Here is a 7,915-nt window from a genome sequence, read left to right as displayed (position 1 = left end):
TGTTTGCTGCTCCCTGGTGTTTGTCCTCAACTGAATAAAGCTGAGCTTCTACCTTCTGGCTCTCATTAAGTGCTGTTTTTTAAAAGATTGGTGGTTCCGGCCTACTAACGGTGTCTGCCCCTGCCTGGTGTTTGTCCTCAACTGAATACAGCTGTGCTTCAACCTTCTGGCTCTCATTAAGTGCTGTGATTTTAAAAATTGGTGGTTATGGGCCTACTAATGGTGTCTGCCCCTCCCTGGTGTTGCCCTCAACTGAATACAGCTGAGCTTCTACCTTCTGGCTTTCGGCCTATAGTATCAGATATTAAACTGCATTTGGCCTACTAGTGTGGTTGGGCCCTTAAAACAGTGTCTGCTGCTCTTGGGTTTGCTACTCCACTGAACAAAGCAGTGCCGCCTGTTTAGTCCTGTTACCAATTTTGAACGGCATTTAGCCTACTTTATTCTTTGGCCCTATATCTGTTTCCTCCTCATCCTGCCCATTGCCCAGCCACTGCTAGATGAGTCTGCTGGTACATTGACCCAGACCACTACATTCCCCTTGCACTCTACACAGCCAGAATCTTACCCTGCTGAAAGTAAGGTTCCCCTTCCCGCATGCTATACGACCTTACACAGGGACAAAGAGGAAGGTGCAGATGAAAGTGCAGGTTCCTTCATCAGGTGGGGGGGGGGGCATACTCGTTGGCGACGTCACTGGCACAGGGCCCCTCAGAGTACGCAAAAGTGTCGCTGCTGGTGGGAGGCGCCCCCGCCGTGCAAACACACCGCTGTACTTTGAGGGGCCCTGTGCCAGTGCCAATGCCAACGAGTGGGCCCCCCTGCTTGCTTAGGATCACAGCACTTGCAAACTTGACATACTTACCTCTCACTGCTCCACCGCCGTGACGTAGTCCACATTTCCTGTGCCCACTAAAACCTTGAACCAGCCCTACCCCCCACAACTTTTGCCAAATGACCCCCAATTTCCAATGCCCAACTATTATTATAAAGTTAATTAAGATTGACAAGCTTCAGAAACAAGAATGGATGTTTTTGGCATTAAAATGGGCACTGTAGGTGTTTTCCTGGCCTCCACTCACTGCCGACTATGCTTCCCCATTGACTTGCATTGGGTTTCGTGTTTCGGTCGATCCCCGACTTTCAGCGATAATCGGCCGACTGCACTCGACTCGACTCTGGACAAAGTCGGGTTTCACAAAACCCGACTCGACCTTAAAAAAATGAAAGTCGCTCAACCCTAGTGGTGAGGAGTCGCAGAAGCAGGCAGAAGGAGAAGTAATCTTACCCAACCAACAAGATAAAACCCCGGACCAGGTGATAGCAATGTATCCGGAGCTTCTCAGAGCGGAAATGAAGAGGCTGGCGCAACAACTTATGCAGTCGCGGCTGGCAGCGGTGGCCGAGTGGACGGAGGCGTTGCTGAAGATGGCGGTGCCTATGCAAGCCCTGGAGCCAGCGCCCCCAACCCCAGCAGAGCCAGAGGAGGAGACTGGCACTGGGAAAGCAGGTATGTACACTGCCCTGGTAGCAGAGGAGACCCTGGTGGGACCTTTGGGACCCACGCCGACCCTAGCGCCCGGCCAGGTATTGAAAGATGTAACCTGGGACTGGATGGCAGACCTGGGAGGTGTCACGAATTAAGGTGCCACTGGCACCTGAACCCTTGTCCTTGGGGGCATGTAGAAAAGGGGAGGCGATCCACTGAAGGCACCCGGAGACTGACCTAATGGGATTCCCAGCGGTGGCCCAAGTGGGAGCTAACCACGTGGAGACCCGTTAGTAAGGAAGATTTTTGCCGGCAGCAAATACTTACACTGGAGGTAGAGAGACGGGAGCGCAAAGCCCGATGGGAGGCGATAGAACAGCATAATATGCAGGCCAAGGCCCAGACCCGCAAAGCCAGACCCACTGATAGGGGACCGCTCAGGTAGAGTACTTTAGTCTCCTTTAACCTGCACAGAAGATTGGGATTCATTTGTGCACCTGGAGAATCTTCAGAACATTTTGTGAATTGCAGGGATGTGGAGTCTCATTTGTTAAAGGGACACCCATACCGTGACTTGTACCCGGGAGACCAAGTGACATTCACCGGGCACAAAAGTGAGAGGGGATGGTATGCCCTTAATGTTAAAAGATGCACTGAGGAGCATACAGAGTCAATGCGGTCACAAGCAACAAAGACCCCAGTTGCTGAACTAAACCCATTAGAGTCACTCATTGTGAGTGACATCTGGAAAATCTGTCCCCAGGCAGGAAGCTGTGACCACCAGGAACTGCCCTGGAAAACAAAGTGAATAACATGACAGAAAATCAATGTTAAAAGTTAAAAGTTGGTTAACCTGGTTATGTTTGTTAAATGTAAAGACATAGTGATCATGAACAACATGTGATCAAAACTTTCATTGTAAATAGCACTTACAGTGCTCCCTATTGGTTTTAACATGCACTGGCAATGTGGGTAAAACCCTGTTTAATTGAAAGTGACTAACATCAAAAACCATTTAGCGTAGCCAAAGAATGGTCTGAATAGTTATGCCTTGGTCCCCCATATTGCTACAGTTGCTGAAAAAGGACTCCCCTGTGCGGGAACTTAATACCTGTTGCACTTTGATAGAGATGCAAAGTATGTTATGTTTTGCACCTGAAAAATATTTTGCATTTGAAAAATGCTTGGCACTTCTAATATGTTTGCACTTTTGTTATTTATATCTATGTAATGTTTAAGCAAAAGAACCTCCCATAAAGGGAAGAAAAGTTGTTGTTACCTGTTTTCCTATTAAAGTTGAAATGCATTTCAAAAATTTAGTATGTATTCACCTGTTTTTTGCTTTGTTCCAGCCCGGGACATGCTGTTTTTTATGGGGTGGTATGTGGCACCCCGGAAGGTCCAGACTCCACAGAGGTAATGCATCTCAGCTAGGGTGTTGTATCTCAACTCTCAGGTAAGGAGGGAACATTGTGCAGAATTCTAACACTCGCACCCAACACACACCAGTTTAGACGGGTAATCTGGGTGTACTTATAGGGAGGATGGCCTCATCCCAGTCCGGATAGGAAAGGGTGATGGGCAGTGGGTGGAGAACGTGGGAAAGAGGGAGGAGCTAGAGACACAGAGTGAGACAGGGAAGGGAGACTATCAGACTGAGAAAGTAAGTGGAGCTGAGCAGATGTGGGGGTCAGTAGATCCTGACAGGCTGAAGCGAGAAAGAAAGCAAGAAGCTCCCAGGAAGCAAGAAGGTGTCTCAGGGGCACGGGAAGTGCTGAAGCCACCCGAGGGGCCCACATCCAGGCTGATCAGCGTCAGGTGGAGGGACCAGGCCGCAGTAGGGGAACCTGCCCCTGAATTAGTGGGAAAACTTCAGGCTCCAGCTAACAATCTGGAGGCTGCTATGGTTGCAGGTGCAGCAGCCACATTTGCACCTATTCGCTGAAAAGGTGAACACAGAGGGTCCAGGGGACAGAGTGTGTCACCTGACAAGACCCGCATTCACTGGCTTGGGACACTGGGTGGCAAGCGCAGGGCATGACAGGAGATAGTCAGTGCAGAAAGATGGCCAGGAGAAACACATAGAAGAGGAGTTCTGGACAGGTGCCCAGCTTGCCGGAGAGTTTCCTGGACTTCACACCTGGAGGACACAGCACCCCGACTGGGGAGCCTGAACTGTGAGTAAAACCGTGAGAACTGCAACAGACTGTGTCATTCCATTTCTTTCTGACATCATCTACTCTGCTCCTCTACCTGTCACTAATAACATTGCCACCCACACCACTAACTGCCCTGGGGACCAAGCTCTACCTGTGGAGACCTATAACAACTCAGTTGCATTATCATCTGCCCCAGAAGACTGTACAGCAGCGTCGGCTGTACACCTTTATCGCCGAACTCCACAGGTGGCATCACAAACATTTCCCCTTGCAAACTTTATTCCCATTTCCCATCTTTTATTATTTTAATTTCACCACCCCTTTAATTGGATGCCCAGGGCCACGGAACTGGTCATTACTGCCGTGACCTTCCCCTTTAAGAACTGTGTCCAGCCTGGTACCATGTTTCCCACGGCCCAGTGGGGCACTCCATTTGTGTCTCAGGGCTCTTTGCATCACTGAAATAAATCTAAAACACCTGTGGTAATTAGCTTGCCTGGTGAGCAAATTAAAGGAAGAAAGACACTCCACATTATTAAGCAGCAACAGGTCTCAAGCAATTTGGGAAAGAAAAATAATATATCTCTCTGCTGTCGAAAAATGTCAAATAGTGCAATGTCTTGGACAAAGTTTGAAAACATTAGATGTTTCATGAAAACTTAAGCGTGATCATCGCACTGTGAAGAGAAGGGTGACTAAAGCTGGGGTCACACTTGCAAGTGCAATGCGAGAAACTCGCACGAGTCTCTCGCATAAATACCCGTCACTGCCGCCGGTACTCGGGACCGGAGTGTGCGGCTGCATGTATTTCTATGCAGCTGAACACTCCGGTCCGAAACTACTGAGGCAGTACCGGGTATTGATGCGAGAGACTCGTGCAAGTTTCTCACATTGCACTCGCAAGTGTGACATCGGCCTTATACAGAGCACAAACGGGCTAGTGCAGATGAAGGCAAAAGGAGGAAAGTTTCTGCCCAACAAATTCATCAGATTAAGAGTGCAGCTGCTAAAATAACATTACAAAGCAGCAAACAGATATTTAAAGCTGCTTGTGCTTCTGGAGTTCCGTAAACTTTAAGGTGTAGGATCCTTTAGAGGCTTGGAGTTGTGCATAAACCTACTATTCGGCCACCCCTAAAAAGTGCTCACAAGCAGAAACGGTTGCGCCCAGACATACATGAAGACTAATTTTAAAATAGTCTGGTGATGCGTTTCGAGCAACCCTGGATGGTTTGGATGGATGGAGTAGTGGATGGTTGGTGGATGGCCACTATGTCCCAACAAGGCTGCGACATCAGCAAGGAGGTGTTGGAGTCATTTTTCGCAATCATGGGGAATCATGGGGGGAGAGCTCATATGCCCCTTTAGGGTCATTGAAGGTGTGAAAATGACCTCAACAAAGTATATAGAATTTCTGACTGATGACTTTTTGAATGGTACAAAAAGAAAACCCATGCCATCCATAGCAAAATCACCTTCATGCATGACACTGCTACAACCTCATGATCATAAAAGGAGAGAAACTCATGGTGCAGCCACCATCCTCCCCTGACCTCAAACCTATAGAGAACCTTTGGTGTTTCCTCCAGCAAAAGATCTTTGAGGTTGGGAGGCAATTCACATCAACGCAGCAGCTCTAAGAGGCTATTCTGACATCCTGTAAAGAAATACAAGCAGAAACTCTCCAAAAACTCACAAGTTCAATGGATTCAAGAATTGTGAAGGTTATAGTCAAGAAGGGGTGTTATGTTTAGATGTAACTTGGCCTGTTAAAGAAGCGCTCTCATCAAAGTTTTTGTCATTTTAATATATTGAAATGATATTATATAGTACGATGTACAGGGTGGAGCGCGGTAATTTGCTTTTTTGCACTGCATGCTGTGGCGGCACTGTCGGTCGAAGAGAGGGGAGAGTGGGTGTGGCTTACAGTGGCTGATGGGAGATTTGTATTCCTCCGCCTTTCAGTTGCCATCATGCAGTGGACACGTGAGGAGAGGTCATTTTGTGTTGAAGCGTATTTTTCAAATGCCCACTCGATCATTGCAGTGCAGCGTGCTTTTCGTTTACAATTCGCTGTTCCTCCACGCGGACGTGTTCCTGGACGGCAATCAATTGTAAATTGGGTGAATGCATTCAGAACAGCAGGGAATGTGTCATGTGTACGAAGGGGACCTGAGAGAAGGATTACAACACCACAAAACATCGAGAGAGTTAGAGCAGCAGTACTGCAATCTCCGAAACGCTCTGCTCGGAAGCAATCATTTGCTCTTGGCATTTCAAGACGTTCTCTCCACCGGATTCTTCATGATGAACTGAATTTTCACCCGTATAAAATGTGCGTGGTCCAACAATTGTCAGCACGGGACTATTTGACACGGCGGACCTCTTGTGAAGACATGTTAGCAACGATACCCCGTGACGCAATTGTGTTTTTTTCTGATGAGGCACATTTTCATCTCAGTGGGTGTGTAAACAAACAAAATATGCGTTACTGGAGTGAAAAAAAACCCAGAGAAGTTCACGTGAGACCTCTGCATTCGAACCGCGTCACTGTGTGGTGCGCCATATCACGAGTAGGCATCATTGGTCTTTACTTTTTTCAGGAAAACGGTCGTGCCATAACTGTGAACTCCGAACGGTACTTGTCTATGATACAGGATTATTTTCAGCCGGCTCTTAAAGCAATGGAACTAGAGGATACATGGTTCCAACAGGATGGTGCCACTGCACACACAGCGAGGGTTACCATGAATTGTTTGAGGCAAATGTTTCCTGGACGGCTTATCTCTTTGAGGGGAGATGTGAACTGGCCAGCACGCTCACCAGATTTAGCCCCATGCGATTTTTTCCTTTGGGGTTACCTGAAGTCTAAGGTGTATATCAACCGTCCCAACACCTTGGAAGACCTAAGGAACAATATTGAAGCTGAAATTGGCAGAATACCAGTGGACATGCTTGTTAGAGTTCATGAAAACTTCAGAAAACGTATGCAGCAGTGTGTGGATAGCGAAGGTCGACATTTGCCAGATACACTATTTAAAACCATGTAATTTAAAAATTCCATTACTGTTCAGTATAATTAAAATATAAAATAAATTTTTCTAATGATCATAATTTTTTTATTTCATTCCCAAATCAGCAAATTACCGCGCTCCACCCTGTACTTACAATTGCTCATTTTATCTTTCTACCCTAGAAACGGGAAGTCTATTTTCCCTGCAGAAATCATTGCCCTCTCCAACTCCTGACCAAGCTGCTCCCTCCTCCTCCCCTTGAAAGGGACAATAGCAGTGTCTCATGAGTAATGGAGGGAAAATTGACTTCCTGTTTCTACACAGAGCCTAGAAGGATTCAGCTAGTCATTTTTTAATCATGTGATGTTATAGACCTAATGGAAAACAGAAAAAAATAACTGGGTAAAATGGCAAAATGAGCAATTGTAAGTACACACATACTGTAGATGATGACTGCAATATATGAGAAGATAAAAACGTTAATGTGATTCCTTCTTTAACCCCTTAGTGACAGAACCAATTTGCTACTTAACCCCTTTCTCTGACATCCGCCGTACTATAGTACTTTGAAGCCGATCGGCCTGCTCACACAGGTGGTGTGCGGCCGATCGGGGCCGGGTGTCAGCTTATTCTCACAGCTGACACCCGGGACTAAAACAAGATCGCAGCTTTCAGGTGGCATAGAGAAGCATCATGCAGGGAGAGGACTCCCTGCGCGCTTCTCTCAGAACAACACGATGTGATCGCATTGTCCTAAGGGTCTCCATGGAGACCCCTGGCACCAAGATGGCCGTGGGGTCCTGCAGGGTCCTGCAGGGAGGTGGTTTCTCAGTGCCTGCTAAAAGCAGGCACCGGCAAGCTTCCTTCACTGCCTGTCAGATCGCTGAACTGACACAGTGCAGTGCAAAGTGTCAGATCAGCGATCTGACTTTATATAGTGAGGTCCCATCCTAGGACAATGTAAAACAGTTTTAAAAAAATATTAGTGTGTGTAAAAATATATTTTTTTAAATTCCTAAATAAAGAAAAAATATGTATTTTTCCAATAAATACATTTCTTTGTGTAAATAAAAAAACAATAAAAGTACACATATTTAGTATTGCTGCATCCCTTAACCCCTTTAGTGAACCCCATGAAAAAAACAAGGCAAAAAAACAATGCTTTATCATCATACCGGCGAACAAAAAGTGGAATAACACGCGATCAAAAAGATGGATATAATTACTATGGTACTGCTGGAAAAATATGTAGA

At 46.6% G+C, this 7,915-nt stretch overlaps 1 protein-coding gene across 1 annotated transcript in view; it reads left to right on the top strand.

The window, feature by feature from the left end:
* Positions 1 to 3,544: 3,544 nt before the first annotated feature.
* Positions 3,545 to 7,915, top strand: part of LOC143818151 (acidic mammalian chitinase-like) — a 152,658-nt gene continuing 148,287 nt past the window's right edge. The window contains exon 1 of the mRNA XM_077299556.1: positions 3,545 to 3,666. The gene's annotated coding sequence lies outside the window, so the exon portion shown is untranslated. The remainder of the gene's footprint in view (positions 3,667 to 7,915) is intronic.

This window comes from Ranitomeya variabilis, chromosome 3 (genome assembly GCF_051348905.1).
Source record: "Ranitomeya variabilis isolate aRanVar5 chromosome 3, aRanVar5.hap1, whole genome shotgun sequence".
Lineage (NCBI taxonomy): Eukaryota > Metazoa > Chordata > Amphibia > Anura > Dendrobatidae > Ranitomeya > Ranitomeya variabilis.
This window is presented reverse-complemented; position numbering and strand designations above follow the sequence as displayed.